Source organism: Eurosta solidaginis, chromosome 2 (genome assembly GCF_040869045.1).
Source record: "Eurosta solidaginis isolate ZX-2024a chromosome 2, ASM4086904v1, whole genome shotgun sequence".
NCBI classification, from domain to species: Eukaryota; Metazoa; Arthropoda; class Insecta; order Diptera; family Tephritidae; genus Eurosta; species Eurosta solidaginis.
The window spans coordinates 52,336,699-52,353,850 of NC_090320.1; the positions used below are offsets into that span (position 1 = coordinate 52,336,699).

The window sequence follows — 17,152 nt, forward strand, 5'->3', positions numbered from 1 at the left end:
AAGACGTCGTAACTCTTAATCCACTCGTGATGTGGAGTAAAAACCATGAAAAGGCACTTAAATACTTTGAAAGCCACCACATTCAGTAATAGGCAGAAAGGTCAAACAGCATAGATCTGAGGAAATGTCGCAATGCATCGAGGCCTAATAATAATAATAGACTGAAGTTCTGGTAGATCGCTAGATCTATAAAGCCTTCGGCCCTGTCGAAGAAAATAACGCCCTTACTTGTTTTTTTTTTTTTTTTTATACCCAGCTGAGCAGAGCTCACATAGTCTATTAATTTTGTTCGCATAACAAAACCCCGTAATGGCATAAACTAATCGAGATAGATATAGACTTCTGTATATCAAAATGATTTGGGTGAAAAAACAAATTCATTTAGCCATGTCCGTCCGTCCGTCTGTCCGTAACCACGATAACTTGAGTAAAGTTTGAGGTATCTTAATGAAATTTGGTATGTAAGTTCCTGCGCACTCATCTCAGATCGCTATTTAAAATGAACGAAATCGGACTATAATCACGCCCACTTTTTCGATATCGAAAATTGCGAAAAACTGAATAAGTGCGATAATTCATTACCAAAGACGAATAAAGCAACGAAACTTGGTAGGTGGGTTGACCTTATAACGCAGAATAGAAAATTAATAAAATTTTGGACAATGGGCGAGGCACCGCCCACTTTTAAAAGAAGATAATTTAAAAGTTTTGCAAGCTGTAATTTGGTAGCTGAGTATGTAATGTTCGGTTACACACGAACTTTTATTGATTTCGGGTTAATTTACTTCTCTTTTTAGACTACAGAAAAAAAACATTATTCAGGCATATAAAAACGTATTTCTGCCTTACAAACAAAAAAAAAAAAAAAAAAAAAAATACACCACCTTTTTCAGCTTAATTTTTTTCTTTCCCTTATTCTCACTTTGCCATCAACAATTAAATTAAAATATTCCTTTTGTGCTCCCCCTGCGTTATTTTTCTACTAAAAAAATTTTTATTAAAGTTGAATTCTTGCGGTCCAATAAATCGAATCAATATTTTTGTACAGTGGGTCTCTGTAAATATTCCTCAAAAAATATGCAAAAATTTCTACAATGGAATTTCAGTTGCAATAAAGGTAAGAGTAGATATTTAAGTGTATACAAATATACATACTAACGTGTATGTATGTATATGTGTATACACAAGTACTGAAAAAACGAAAAATCAAAAAGAGGTCAACATAAGCCATTAAGGCACTGTGTATTCTTTTGTGCCCACCTCCCCTTCATTCCCGCCCACACACGGCAACAGGTAAGTAAACAAACGCACAACACAGAAGCCATTGTAATTTACTTTTGTATGCCACCAACACAAATTAAACGTTTTTTCTTTTGTTGCACACATACACACACATTCAAGAGTTATGTGATTTTTATTTAAGGAATTTTTATATGAAAAAGTACCAAGACAAAATAACATGTACGTGATATGGTGCGTAAAATTACAAAAATCACATGGGCTATCGTTAGATCACGCGATTCAAGTGATGAGCGCTAAGAACCAAGTGAGAGAGCCAATAAATATGCATCTTTATGTACAACAGTGCTTATGCAGGTACTTACATACCATTGAATCGGACTGCAAAAGTGATGACCGGGTTGCTAGCGGGGATTTAAACTGCTTCCTTTTTTTGCAATGTGCGAAATAAAATACATTTATATGTATGCGTGTGAATTTGTGTAAACACCAAATCAACATTGTGGTTTAAATGACGCTGAAACGCCTGAAAGTATGCAAATACTTATTTCCACGAAATAAGCCGGTGCTAAGGTCAACAAGTGGACAATTTTAGGGTAATTTGCGAATTTTCATGTACGCCGCAAAATAATTTAAAGATGCCAATGGAAATATTTTCAGAGACGCTGTCAAAATATTTCTGCTTGTTTATAAATGGATGTGGCAGACGTGTAAGACAAGTTGAGTGAGTAGCGAAAGTATGAGTTCTAAGATATTACCATCAATAAATTCGAAAGAATAATCAATTATTTACATACTTGAAGCACGATGGACTTAATTCAAACGAAATAAGCTGAGTTAAATAGTCAGAGTCAGAGTAGTCAAGCGAAATCAAAGCTTAATATGAACATAATTTATTATGAAGGTGATTAAGTTAATCATGACCTCGACACACGACGTTGACCGTAAATCCATATATTTGATGTATATTGCAACGATTTTCCGTCATCTCTTGTCAAACTTTGGTTTGGAGACAAATTGGTTTCGACGCTGTGCCATCTGCCGTGTAATTTTTCGAACGAAATATTATCCACCCTGTCGGATAATCACGGATAATACTGAGTGCCGCAAAAAACTTCTGAGTGTCTCACCGACATAGCATAAAATTTTAAGAACACTTACCACTTTTTTTTCTGCTTATTATATTTATTTAATTGCACTGAAAATAAAAAAAATGAGAAAATTAGTATGGAAGCTGCTATCATATATTTTATTGAATGCTAATAAATTTTAGTCTTACGACATAACGACAATCTGCCATGCTATTTTGAATCCCCTTGCTTATGTAGCAAGGCGCTATTTGTCACATTGAGGTAGTAAACTCAAACAATCTTACTCTTTTTTTAATGAAGGTTGAACTTGATGAGCGTGGTCTTCGAATTATTTGCTTTTCGATATTCAAACTAGAGCTTGGGAATTCTTCTCGAACAGGAGCGAGAGTTGCGAAACTAGTTGAACCGGGAACTTGGATGCTCGGCAGCTTCTTGAATCTCGAAATGCTCGTAAAACTCGCGAGCTTTTCGACATTCAATTAAGTCGTCATACAGTAGATATCTTAGCCTACAGGTACTTAGTAAAGGTTCGTAGGACCTCTCTGCTTAGAATAGTGAGTTCAAATTATACTTTCGTTATTGGGATAATGATTATTTTGGCCTGTCTTGGAAATGGATATTTAATCCAGTTTTTTCTGAAATGCTTTGTTTCCCAGTTACTTTTTGATTCTCCAGTTTGTACCTATGTGACACAACAGTAGGTTTCTGGACCATAGAATGCTGCTATAACAGCACGCTTGGCTGGATAATCTGCATGTTTATTACCTTCATGACCCTGATTCCCGGGAATGCATCCTCATATAATCTTGTTTTTGGCTCATACACTAGGTTAGAAGTATACTGCAAGGCAAGCAATGCCACCTAGTTTTCCGTAATAAAGTGGAGCATATTACTTGGATTCGGAAGTGGGCAGAAAGCAGTAAATTTATTAATATATAGTTAATTAAGTGCGCTTCACCTTTATATTTTTATTTCTCATACATATTTTTACAATATCTATGTACAAATCTTAAGATCAAAGTTCGGCAAAAATATAATTTTTGTCCATTTATATAAAGGAAATGCTTAAAATTTTTTTATTTCCTTTTTATTTTGTACGTATTACGATAGACCACGTTAGCAGTTTGGAAACAAATAAAATTAATTAACTGCACGCTTTGTACACATCACAAAAAAATATAAAGCTGTTTTAATAAGAAATTTCTGTGGAAGTGTTTCTTAAACCTTTTGTTGTTCTTATCTATAAGTTGGTTCGAATTTGGCATATACTTTTACTCTAAAGTTTACGCTGAAACGGGCCGAGTGAAAAAAAAATAAGATTTCTATAGCTCAAACTTAAATTTAAAAATGCTTTTATTGTGCCTAATTTCTGAAATCTATTGCTTTTTTATTATTCATACGACCCAATTATGTCATTGTTGTTGTTGTAGCGATAAAGACCCTCCCCGAAGGTTTTAGAAAGTGTTATTGATTTTGATGGTCCTTTGCCGGACATGCATACAGTATGTTTGGGTAACCAGCACCACTAACGTACAAGCAGGACCATCTGGAAAACGCCACCCACCCCCTACTTCTATGAGGAACTTTGAGTCGCCTGAGCCTCGACGGGCAAATAAATAGTATTCGCCACGGATGGGTGAGGTTGACAATTGGCTTTGAGAAGCTGTAAATAGCGCTGGCAAACCATTGCACCATTTGGGTATTTAAGCCGCCTCCTACAAGAGGCATGCCTGCCGCGGGTATATTCTAAGCCCCCTAACACGCGTGTGATGTTCATTTAAAACCAAGTTGTTTCGGGGAACTCTCCGAGTGTATTTCAGCCAAAAAACGCTTTTCTGTGAAAACTCATCTGGTTGCAGACGCCATTTGGTGTCGACATAAAACATATAGGTCCCATCCCGCCAATTTGTAGGAAAAGTTAAAAGTAGCACGACGCAAATTGGAGAAGTAGCTCGGCCTAAAATCTTCGGTGGTTATCGTACCTTGTATTTTTTTATTTTACAAGAAAAAAGTAGAGGCTGCCGGTTTGAAATGTATGTGTATAGCCAAAGACGAATTTGATATACATTCCAACGGACCATAGAGTTCGATCTGAATAATTCAACAAATTAATCCAAGTATTACTTGTCCATCTTAATCTCCGGCAATGACTTCGGTCTTCAAGTCACTGTTACAGCATACCACAAGTCATATTCCGACTCGAAACCTAATTATTTTCAACATAAATCGAAAAACAACAAATTTTTAGGACTTAAAAACGAAATTTATTGTCCGTAATTACTATATGAAGACTAAGGCGTTATGTACCGCAACCCTTTCAAGGAGTTGCCAATGCAAGTTATACCTTCTCCAACGCAATTTTCAACTTCATCTACCCTTGGCGAATGCTGTTTCTTTAGCAACCAAATCAATGGCGACCCCGAGTTAAATGGAACCAGGGAAAAGTATGAAATGGTTTGTTATACAAACATATATTCGTCAGTTCTTTTATTGTTGGTACATACATATGTACATATATCGACTTGGTTCTGAAATCAACTTCAGGAACTATTGAAGAGTCAACCAGGTGTATTCAATAGTTCCGAAAGTTGACTTCAGACTGAGGTAGAAAATTATTTTGTGGTTTATATCTTATATATGTGGTTTGTCATACATACATACATGTAAGGCGCGATAACCTCCGAAGAGATCTAAGGCCGAACTTCTCTTCCAATTTGCGTCGTGCTCCTCTTGATTTTCCCTACAAATTGGCCGGACGGGACCTACATGTTTTATGCCGACTCCGGACGGCATCTGCAAAGCAGATGAGTTTTCACTGAGAGCTTTTCATGGCAGAAATACACTCGGTGCGCTTGCCAGAGACTTCCGAGGGGCGACCCCGCTTAGAAAAATTTTCTTCTAATTGAAAAACCTTTTTTCTAAAACTTTTGATGTTGCTTTGCCCGGGGTGTGAACCCAAGGCATACAGTGTGGTAGGCGGAGCACGCTACCATCACACCACGGTGGCCGCCGTCATAGAACTTGATCATTAGGTAAATTTAAATTAAATTTAATTTAATTAAATAAAATAAAATTATTTTTAAACCGACTAGTTATCCGTTAATCGTAAGATGAAAATTTATCAGCGTGGAAATTTCAATATGTTATCGAATTTTTATCAATTTGTTATCGGCGTGTTATCGAAAAGTTATCGGCTCTTTATCAACAATGTACCGATTTGTTTCTTATTTTTTGATTTTATTACATTTCCTATCGGCGTGTTATCGACGACGACTCAAGAGCTTGTTATAAACCAGATACCTATAAAACTTCAATATTTAATCGATGAAACAAGCGTATAAGGAACCTATAAGAAGACGATGACAAGCTGATCACATATCAAAAACACAACGATAATAATTCGCTATCAATAATAAATCGATAGAAAGCCGACGGAGCTCTTCTCATAAAGGTCGAAACTATTTTTTTCTGTTAAAGTTACCTCTTTTGTGGCTTAACTTCAACCCCTGGACGACCTTTCGTTAAGCAAATTAGTTTCCTAAACGTATATATGCATGTTTACGCATTGAAATTCAAGAGCACTTGGCACTTCTGCCTTTTTTGTTTTTGTTTTCCTACTTTGCCCTACAATATTACTACGCAACATAAATATGCAAACCTGTATGTTACTTAATTTAAATAAGTGGGCCTGTCGTCAACCGGATTTACTCAAATCTAGATACCAAGAGAACAAACTCTGCCTAGCTGCAAAATGATTTAAACGTTGTTGTTGTTATTGTGTAGTGACAAAGACATCTCCCGAAGGTTTTGGGGAGTGTTATCGATGTCGATGGTCCTTTGTCGGACATATATCCGGCTCGCTTCGGTAAAAAGTGCCATTAAGGTAATATCAAGACTATCTCGGGAACAATTTAATATGATTACTCTGAACCTTCAGGCCATCCCTCCCCCACTCTCTAGTTCCATGAGGAACTTGGGGTCGCCACAGCCTCACCTGCTAAAGCAACAGGATTTGCCACGGGAAGGTGAGTTTGACAATTGCGCTGGCAACACAATGAATTTCATAATTTCAACGTCCTTTGGTTTACTGCTTTCTATATTTTTAATTTTCTATAACTAAATGTAGACGGAGCTCAGCCTTTTACTAAATTTTTAGAATTCTATTACTCAGTTTAGGCATAAAGTTAATCTACGCGCCAAGTTTCAGCACTTTATCTTCTATCTTATAATTATTTTCTATAATTCGAAATTTTCCATAATGAATAAGTGGGCGGGGTTATAGTTTGATTTCGCCCATTTTCAATACTTATACACTTTAGGTAGAGAAAAGTTAGAGTACAAAATTTCGTAGAGATATCTTAATATTTACTTAAGTTATCGTGTTCGGTCCAACCAAAGCCTTTTTCGATGCTGATAATTTTGATATTAGGAAGTCTAAATCTGTATCCTTTCTGCGATTACCTACAACAGTTATCTAATCAAAGTTACTATAACTTTGTGTACAAGTAAACGCTGTGTATAAAAATTGTCTAGACCCCGACCTAAGTATAATTTATCTAGGCCAATATACTTAGAGTTACTAATAATTAGAAAGTCATTTTTATCGTGGTTGGGACCCTACACACTCTTGCAAGAACATCTGAAAATTCCAATTTATTTTAAGAAGATTATGTTAAGTAGCAAGTATGTTTTATTTGAAGCAATGCAAACTCAGTTTCTATATTCCTGTGGAAGCCGTCTAAAACTCATTCAATTTTACGAATATACAAAAAATATGGTCCAATTAACATAGTGATGTCCTAGGACTCGACCATATACTCCACCTCCGCATTACATCAGAGTAATCCATGGAGTACCCACAGCCCAATAAACATCGTGTAAAGATTACAATCGTTAAAAACGGGCAATGATCGGCTTAAAATATACTCATGTAGAAACATGAGTTGGTCCATTGCTGCATTACAGTAGAGAATAATGGTAAGTACTCCATTGGACCACATGATCCAACGATTTTTGCGGGGTTGTGATCGGCTGAGCCTATAGGATGGCGCGAAGCACTGCTACAAAAACAATATGTCTAAGAAGACATTTAAATTCATAAAAAATTCAAACCTGATTAACACTTAGAACAAAATCTTGATTACGTCAGCCTACTTAAGTTTGAGAAGTGTTTTCGCTCAAAATTTACGGCACTGCTTCCAACTCTGGGTTTATGACAGTGTACAACACTTTAGCAGTTTGGAAACAAATAAAACTAATTAACTGCACACTTTGTATACATCAAAAAAATATAAAGCTGCAATAACAAGACATTTGTTTTTAGAAGTTTTTTCTTTCACCCGAAAACTTAAGCTAAAATGGGCCGAGTGTTGTATAACTGGAATGGACAACTATTTCTATTGTGTCTAATTCAGTGGTCGGAAAAATTTAAATGTAAGTGTATTAGTGAGAGGGAGAGCATGAGCACCCCAGCAGAAAATTTATTTTTAAATTTCAACATGCAGAGGATGCATTTATTAATAATAGTTATACCAAAAATGTCGAAAAATTTTATATTTGACTCAAAAATAGTTTAAAATATTGCCAAGTCCCCCAATTCATTAAGTTTTATTCCCTTCGAAGGGTAGTCGATATTTTTACATGCAAATGCACGAGAAATTTTGTTTTTTGTTTGTCAAAAAGGTTGAGCACGGCAAATATCGCAAAAATAGTGCTGATTACTCGCTTAAAAACTTATACTTCCGAAACAAATACATTTGCCGCAAGCATTGAAATACAAAATGTTTAAAAAATATGTGGCTGACTTAAAGAAAACATAAAGATACATCATTGTTTTTTTTTCTATTTCGCTAAGTTACATTAAACATTCTATAGTAATTTTTTGCTGTGCAGAAGCTAAATTTCTTTTAGCTCAGAAAAAGAGGGAGTTCAGAGTTCAGTAATTTAAAAGAAATCATATTGTATGAGAAAGTTATTAAATATAACATACCCAAAATGGTAAAAACACAAGCCTAAACATGTTTGGAAGATGAGCTACAATGGAAACGATGTCTTACCAGTTGCGTTTCCCCATCGTAAAATTTCTCACAGGGAATCTTAACATTTGTGCGACAGCTGTGCGCCGTGGTTATTCATAGCTGTATCGCTAACGACTGACAATGGAGAGTAAGAATATGTGTGAAGCAAGTCCAGCTCAATTGATGTCATCAGAGACTTTAATTAAAGCAGTGGTACAGCTTTCACTGCTTCTAAAGCCAGACTGGTTACGATTTAAAAGTGAGTTTCGAGTCAGAAATGAGTTTATCTGGTTATGCATTATACTTTCAAGGACTTTGGACAGGAAAAGCAATATAGCGATGGGTCTGTACTCTCCATAGGGTTTCTTCATTGGGATGATCTTCGCAACTTTCCAACAATCAGGGAACACGGACGTGGTCAATATAGTATTAAAGATATAGGTAACAAACGGTAAAATTTTAGGGAGTAAACATTCAAAAAATTCCGTTTAAAATTATACTTCACAATTATATTGCACTTCGCAACTAATAGCGTGTTTAAATCAAACTGATTATTTATTACTCAGCTTACGCTGCTTTAATTATCTCGGTTTCCTTGTTCACCCATTTTAAGGTCTAGTAATTTCGCGAACTGTTGTATCTCATGCTTGGTTAGTTGCCAACTTTATACATGTATATCTGCAGTCCACGCCTCTCCCATAGCGATATGCGTGTGTATGTGTGAATAACTACTTCGGCTGATGACTACATATTTGTTTTTGTGAAATATCTCTTCGACGCATTCTACATAAGAGTTGCTGCTTTATTGTTGCCGTGCATTTATTTATAAGCAGCTTAGTGATGCTAATATTCGTTACATTATATTTAGTGGGTAGTAAGGATTAGGGCTGGGACTATCCGCATATTTGAGTATCCGTACGGATATCCGTTGAATTGGATAAAATCCGGACGGCATGGATATCCGCTTAATATTCGTTTGTGAAACTATCCGGATATCCGTATTTATGATATTTATTTTGTAGCGTTTCTTCATAATATCAACATATGGCACTGTTCTTATTTTCACTTTTTTGGAAATTATCCCAAATCTTGCTGACTATTTTAGCACTCATTATTAGTTTAAATTGACGCTTTGTAAAATTGGGCCTTTTAATTTTTGACGTTAACTTAACAATCTACAAACATATTTTGGGAATAATTCTTCGATGTTTGCTTCGTTTCATTCTGATATGCAGATATTCAACTTTTATATTCCAGTATCCGGTCATACGGATATCCGGATTTTCCATTTACGAATCCGGATATCCGGATAGCCGCATTTTTCGCTTAACTATTCGCTAAGTACCCGGCGGCCATTGTGGTGTGATGGTAGCGTTTTCCGCCTATCACACCGTATGCCCTGGGTTCGCACCCCGGGCAAAGCAACATCAAAATTTTAGAAATAAGGTTTTTCAATTAGAAGAAAATTTTTCTAAGCGGGGTCGCCCCTCGGCAGTGTTTGGGTAGCGCTCCGGGTGTATTTCTGCCATGAAAAGCTTTCAGTGAAAACACATCTGCCTTGCAGATGCCGTTCGGAGTCGGCATAAAACATGTAGGTCCCGTCCGGCCAATTTGTAGGGAAAATCAAGAGGAGCCGGGTGCAAATTGGAAGAGAAGCTCGGCCTTAGATCTCTTCGGAGGTTATTGCGCCTTACATTTATTTTTTATTTTTTTATCCGGCTATTCGAATAACCGGTTTATCCGGATAGTTGGAAAATCCCGATGCAGTTCACAGCCCTAGTAAGGATGTTTTATTTGAAGCAATGTAAACTCGATGTCTATATTCCTATAGAAGCCGTCTAAAACCCATTTAATTTTACGAATATGAGGCGAGAGTACTGAGAGACGCACTGCTACAAAAATTATATGTGTAAGATGAAAATATATTTAAATTCATAACAAATTCAGGCCTGATTAACACTTAGAACAAGATATTGATTATGTCAGCCTACTTAAGTTCGGAAGTGGTGCCGCTCAAAATATACTGCACTGCTCCCAACTCTGGTTTTGCGAATGTGTACGATAGAACACGGTAGAAGTTTGGAAACAATAAAAGTAATTAACTGCACGCTTTGTACACATCATACAAAAATATAAAGCTGCTTTAATAAGAAATGTCTATGGAAGCGTTTTTTAAACCTTTTTTTGTTCTTCTTAATTAGGTATTTAGAATTTTGGCACATACTTTCACCTGAAAACTTAAGCTAAAATGGGCCAAGTGTTGTATAACTCTAACTGAAAGTATTTTTATTGTGTCTAATTCCTAAAATATGGGGGAAAAGTTAGTGTTTATTTTTTATTCACGCGACCCAATTATGTATAAAGAGCGCCCACAAAATTTAACTTGCTTCACTTTATACTTCAAAAGCGGGGGAAATTATCTTAAACTAAAATGAATTTACATTATCATTTCGCGCTCCTGTCCATCATGGTTAACTGCTTTTTCTTGACTTATACGAATTCGGAATTTCGCATTATAAATGGAGTTGATTTGGATATAGTGAATAGCCCATATGTGGTAGCAGTAAATTATAGCGGCGTGAATGATTGTGTTGGTTCATTAATCACTATGCAAAGGGTGGTTACAGCTGCGCATTGCGTGATTAATAGAAATGTGAACCTCTTCACTATTATTGCTGGTGTTACCGATATTCGTGATTTAACTGGACAAAGTCGTACTGTGGAGAGGGTAGATTATCCATGTGAATTTAGTTTCTTAACAGGAAATATGGATATAGCTATAATTAAATTGAGTCAAACCTTTAACCCAAGTGAAACAGTAGAAACAATATCATGTTGCGAAACTACACTAACCCCGGGCACAGAAATGCAAGTTAGTGGATGGGGTTGGACAAGAAAACATGGAAATCCTTCGCCTATACTCCAAACTACTGTATTACATATAACATCACATGCCCAATGTGCGGAACGTTATTATGAGGAAGGAAGGATTTTAACACAAGGAATGATTTGTGCTGCATTTCCTGGAACTGATATATGTGATCGAGATTCTGGGGCACCGGGCGTTGTGAGTGGAACACTTTGTGCGGTGGTATCACAAAGTATCGAATGTAACCACCCCTATTATCCGACTATATTTACAAATATAAATGATCCAGATGTTCAAAAATTTATAAGCAGAGCGTTGACACATTAATTTCGGGGTGTTATTTTAAATCAACTACTGAGTGGAAAATCACCCAAACTCGACTAATATTTAGATTTTTCTAGCTTTTATTCTTTGTCCATCTACCCTTTTTCCAGAAAACATTGTGGGAAAACTGGCCACAATGTTTTATATAACAATAATTTTTTTATTATTTCCATTATATTAGGTCGGTTGAATGCTTGTACGCATTTTCAATACAAATCTTGCAATAGATTTTTAAGTAACTTCTCATTGAGCTACAAACGTAAACCTTCATAGATAGGTTAAGACATCGAGACAATGCAACAAAAGGGGAAAAAATCTGTTAGGTAGCGCACGAATCGAAATAATTAGATGAGAACTTAAACCGTCTTTTAGGTAATTCTCGATGGGATAGAGACTTGAAATTTCAAACTTGATTCAGAGGCCGATGACAGTATACAACCATAACAAAAGGGATCGATAGGGGCGCATGAACTGGGATGTTAAGAAAAATCCTACGGAATGGGGGTAAAGAGGACCTCCCACTGAGCTAAAAGTTTGGAACTTCATCTTCATACTCACTTGCAACAATTCAAGCTTGGTATATATGAACAATTTTCAAGTAGCTTAAAAACTAATGTAGCTTGACGTATTTTTGTGATATGTACTATATTGTAAACATACAAGTATTGTATGCATTCCGACTTAAAAAATAAGTTTTTCACCTGGTAATAAATAAGGCACTACTCTCTTCCACCTAGAACTTTTATGTTTTTAATTCTCATAAATATTTTTACAATTTCTATGTCAAAATTTTAAAATCAAATTTCAGCAAGAATATATTTTTATATAAGGTCACATTTTTCGGTGATTTTTGTCTATATATGTATGTATGTATATAAAGGAAATGCTTAACATATTTTTATTTCCTTTTTATTCTCGAACAGAAGCTAGGGTTCCGAAACTCGATAAACCGAGAACTTGGCTTCTCTACTTTTGGCTTCTTTAGTGTGTATCTTTGTGAGTCAACAGCAGGGTTCTGAACTATAGAATGCTGTTATAACAGCACGTTTGACTAGGTAATCTGCCTGTTTATTACCTTCCGTACCTTGATACCCCGGAATCAATCCTCATAAAATCTTGTGCTTTGCTCATACACTAGCTTAGAAATAGTTGTGTAAGACTGCAAGGCAAATTAGATGGGGCGAATTTGCCCCAAAATCTTGGGTGTGATGTTTGATCAGGATCTACATTTTGGTGAGCATGCAGCCGCAATTGCACCGAAAATCCAGAGCCGTAATAAAATCCTCAAATCCCTTGCTCGCAGTACTTGGGGAAAAGACAAAGAAACGCTCATTACCACATGCACAGCAATTGGTCAGCCGATTGCATGCTACGCGTCCCGTATATGGTCGCCAAGCCTAAAAACTACTCACTGGAAGAAGCTACAGGTCTGCCAAAATGCTGTTCTCATAACCGCCAGGGGCTGTCTCCTTATGTCCTCAGAACACCACCTACATAATGAGGCGAGAATACTCCCCATCAGGGAGAGAAATAAGATGCTAACCAAACAGTTCCTGTTGAATACCAAGAAACCTGGGCATCCCAACAGACATCTAAATGATGAGCCAACACCGCCTAGGAGCTTAAGGAGTCATCTACGTAAGCATTATGAGAAAATACGGCATCTGAGAACTCAGACGTATGAAGCAAAAAACACAAGCAGGTCCTCGGTGAACTCCACAAACAGGCATCGGACCTTTATGCCAGGAATTGCCCGGTGAGTCCAGTACTCAAAGAACAGTACTCAAAACTTGCGGAAGAGGAACGCATACTCCCCAGGGAAACGCAAGTCATTCTAGCTCAACTTCGTTCTAGATACTGTAACAGGCTAAACTCTTACTTATCCAGAATCAATGCCCCGCTTGCAATGTGTCCCCACATGACACCAACCATCTCTTTAATTGTAATGTGAAAGCAACGCCTCTAACACTCCTTTCATTATGGTCCACCCCTGTTGAAACAGCAAGTTTCCTTGGACTCCCGTTAGAGGATATTGATGACAATCTGTGATCGGTCGCACCTATTGGGTGGGGCGAAGCACTGCTACAACAATAACAACTGCAAGGCAAGCAGTGCCACCTGGCTCTCTTCGTGGACATTCCCTACCGCAAATTTCTATTGCATGGATTTTTGCCTGAGCAATAATGGAGTAGCATCCCAATGGTATCGATCCATTTTTCCGTCAAGAAATTCAGATATATCCGTAAACCAGAAATCTAAATCAGGTTCAGCATATGGATTTTCTCTCCCAAAGAGTTCTGCCCACAATAGACACCTTAAAATTTCCTGAGATCAGTTGCAGTATGCCTCCTACCACACCGAGGATCCTGGGTTCAACTCTCGATGCAAGTAACATCAAAAATTTATAAAAAAGATTTTCTAATCGTGTTGGGCCTTCGGAAGTGATTAAGCAAACACTCCCAGTGTATTTTTGCCATGAAGAGATCCTCAATGAAAATTCATCTGCCTTGCAGATGCCGTTCGGCCTCGCGAATTTGTAGGGAAAATTAACAGGAACGCGAAAAATTAATAACTCACTGAAAAATTAATATATTTCATTCAAACCAAGTGTATATGTTTGTATGCTTTACCCCCTTCAGTGAGGATAGGCGAAGGGGGTGGGGGTTTAGGGGTTGGATCCCCCCTCCAAAATTTTTGAATTTACCCCAAACATAAACTTTTTTTATAGCCTTATCTTGTTATTTTGTTCACAATTGAACAAACCTCTATTTAAATTTCTTATCTTCTTCAAAGAATGAAGCAAACTTTCCCAGAAAATTAACTTTGGTGTAGTTCTCTTGAATCCATCATACAATCCCTCGTCTCTATTTACTCCCTCCCTAAAACAGTACACACGTGGTCTCAAACGGCTTTATCCTTTTGCTTTTGGCCACGTTCTGCAACCCAAACTCTCTTTTTGTGGTCATCATTATATCAAAATAGGGACATAGGGGGATGAAGAATCATTTGAGTTAAATGCAATGATATTGAATAAATATAGAATTATTGTGGTACAGCCGGGTTCAAACTTTTGACAGGCTTTTCTTTTCACGGTTTTATATATTTTCAGCACAAAAATAATACACATTAAAAAACTCATAATTTCGTAAAAAATACTCAACCAAAAAACTATTGAATACTTGCAACATAATATAGTTATATGTAGATTTTAAATAACCAAAAAATATTTTACCTTTTGTTTCACCACAAAGTTTTATTTAATTTTAAACCACGCGTTATGTTACTTCTGTAAATTGTACTATTTGGCGCGTCATCAACAACTCACAGTTTGACAGAAGATTATTCAATAAAGAACAATAATTATAAGAAATGATAATTACCGTTATATACTGTGGACATTTTAAAAACAAACCGCATTCAAATTTCAAAGAAAAAACTTTAAAATTTTTACTTTTTCGCGTCTAAACCAAGCAAAAATGCCACTGTGCGCCGCAAATTGCAATGAAGCTCGACCTGAAATATCTTCGAAGGTTATCGCGCCTTGCATTTATTTATTTATTTTATTAATGAACCTAAGGAGAGACGTATGAGATTGATAAAGAACCTAGTTCAGTTCTCATATACTTGAGGCCAGGTTTGTCGAAACACCTAACAGGTGTGTTGCAGTGTCCATCTAACATTGACTTTCTCTGTAGTTCATGTAGCGATTGTTTGCAATCTATTGCAATGTTTGAGAAAGTGCTCCTTCCTTGAAGAGCTTTGGCCGCTGCATGACTGCCGTAGTAGATTTTAACATATGTGAGATTCTTAGGTATTAGCCATGAGCAGCCTACTTTGTGGTTGTTAGTTCTGCCTGAAAGATGCTGCATTGGTTAAGTAGCCCTATACTTAAGGAGAACGAATGATCTTTTGAGTATATTATACCGCCCACATTGCTATTTGTTAAGCCATTTAGGCAGACTGCTTTAGATTCTAGATATGGAGTGGAAATATCATTCTGTTCGAGTCGCTCCGGCATTCTGATAGAGGAAGGGTCGGAGTAGTGTGATTTAGTTGACAAAAGTTTTTTGTTGGGATGGTTCCCAGAATAGTGGTTTGGCCAAATCTGATGCCGCTCTACGACATGAATGCATTGAGTCTAACAACCGCATCACAGCACGTCTTGAGCTTCGCATGTATTGTTTAATTTTCCGCAAGTATTCGGGGAGTCTCCTTAGTGCTACAAGAAGAGGGAATAGGACATTGGTGCCCCCCTCCCCGAGCGGGTAAGGGGGCTTAGAATATACCAGCGGCAGGTATGCCCGTCGTAAGAGGCGCCTAAATTACTAAATCGATTGAAGGGGTTGTGTAGAGCAATTTATAGCTTCTCCAACCCAATTGTCTATCACAAAACCTTCGGGGAGTGTTCTTAACGCTACACCAACAACAAAAACAAGGACATTACTGTGAGAACGTTGCACCTGCTCTTGCTACGTGCATGGATTGGCTTCTATTTGCCAGATGGTGAGTACAACAGACTACAGGTACAAGAAGAGTAACAAAATGTTGAAACCTTTTTTCTTCAGATGCAGTTTTTGTCATGAGATGTATGACATGCCTTGAAGCAAGTACTTCCCTGACTATGTAAAAATCTAAGTTCTGCCGAAATCGAGGACAATCTGCTTCACCATATATAGACGAATTGGTTCAGTTTCTTTCACGCCTAATGCAGAAATGGAATTCAAGCTTTTTTTTTAAGCATCACAGTGTACCAGTCAGCGTCTTCAACATAACATAACCTAACTTTGCATTCAAAATGAAGTCAGGTGAAGAGGCTCTTGATGAACTTGAGCTGATTAACGTATACGCTTTGTTGATCAATTTTGAGTGCAAATAATAATTTTAAAAAACCTTTACTATCTGGGAAAGCTCAATAAACAGTAAGTCACATTGAGCGCAGTCAAGAGTTCATCTATCATATATTAAAACTAGCTAAACTCTTGATTCCAACAGCTTTGTTAATAAGCTCATCTACGTCATCAAAGTCCATAGTTAGCTTCATTAATCTTAGCACTTTTACTATTGTACGATAATCAATTAATAAACTATTAACTAAAATTAACAATATGCAATAATGATAATTTGGGAGCTCACCTCGATATAATTATTAAGCTCGTAACAATATTTTTTAAACACGTTACGTAAACACCCTAAAAGATCTCATTAAAACGTACGTAACCTTAATTATGTTAAACTATTTTAGTTTACCTTGAAATTTTTTTGTCTTTGTTTCTGTGTGGAGAGGGCTTAACCAACATTTGTTAAATAACACAAAAATTGAGATCAACAACGAATGCCACGAACAAAAAAAATTGAAAAAAAGTGAAACAAACTATTACGAAACACAAAATGCAAGCTAAACAAGTAAGGAAGTCTAAGTTCGGGTGAAACCGAACATTGCATACCCATCTGTAAACTTGAAGGGCTGTTGTGTTTTTTGTGTGCTTAATAGTGTTACAAGGCTGCGCAATCCCCTGAGGTTTTTCCTATTTATTGTTATAAATCCACCTGGGAAATGAAATACCATTGATATAAAGCTCTTTTTGCAAAGATGTAGATTATTTTATCCGTCC

At 36.7% G+C, this 17,152-nt stretch overlaps 1 protein-coding gene and 1 long non-coding RNA gene across 7 annotated transcripts in view; one reads left to right on the forward strand and one right to left on the reverse strand.

Moving 5' to 3' along the window:
* Nucleotides 1-17,152, reverse strand: part of LOC137239718 (uncharacterized) — a 442,599-nt gene that overhangs the window by 334,416 nt on the left and 91,031 nt on the right. For all 6 annotated transcript variants that reach the window (XR_010949459.1, XM_067765334.1, XM_067765331.1 and 3 more), the window contains one exon: nt 2,401-2,437. The gene's annotated coding sequence lies outside the window, so the exon portion shown is untranslated. The remainder of the gene's footprint in view (nt 1-2,400; nt 2,438-17,152) is intronic.
* Nucleotides 13,489-16,644, forward strand: LOC137242123 (uncharacterized). The gene is made up of 2 exons (XR_010950083.1): nt 13,489-16,043; nt 16,106-16,644. It is a non-coding gene; the product is annotated as an uncharacterized lncRNA (long non-coding RNA).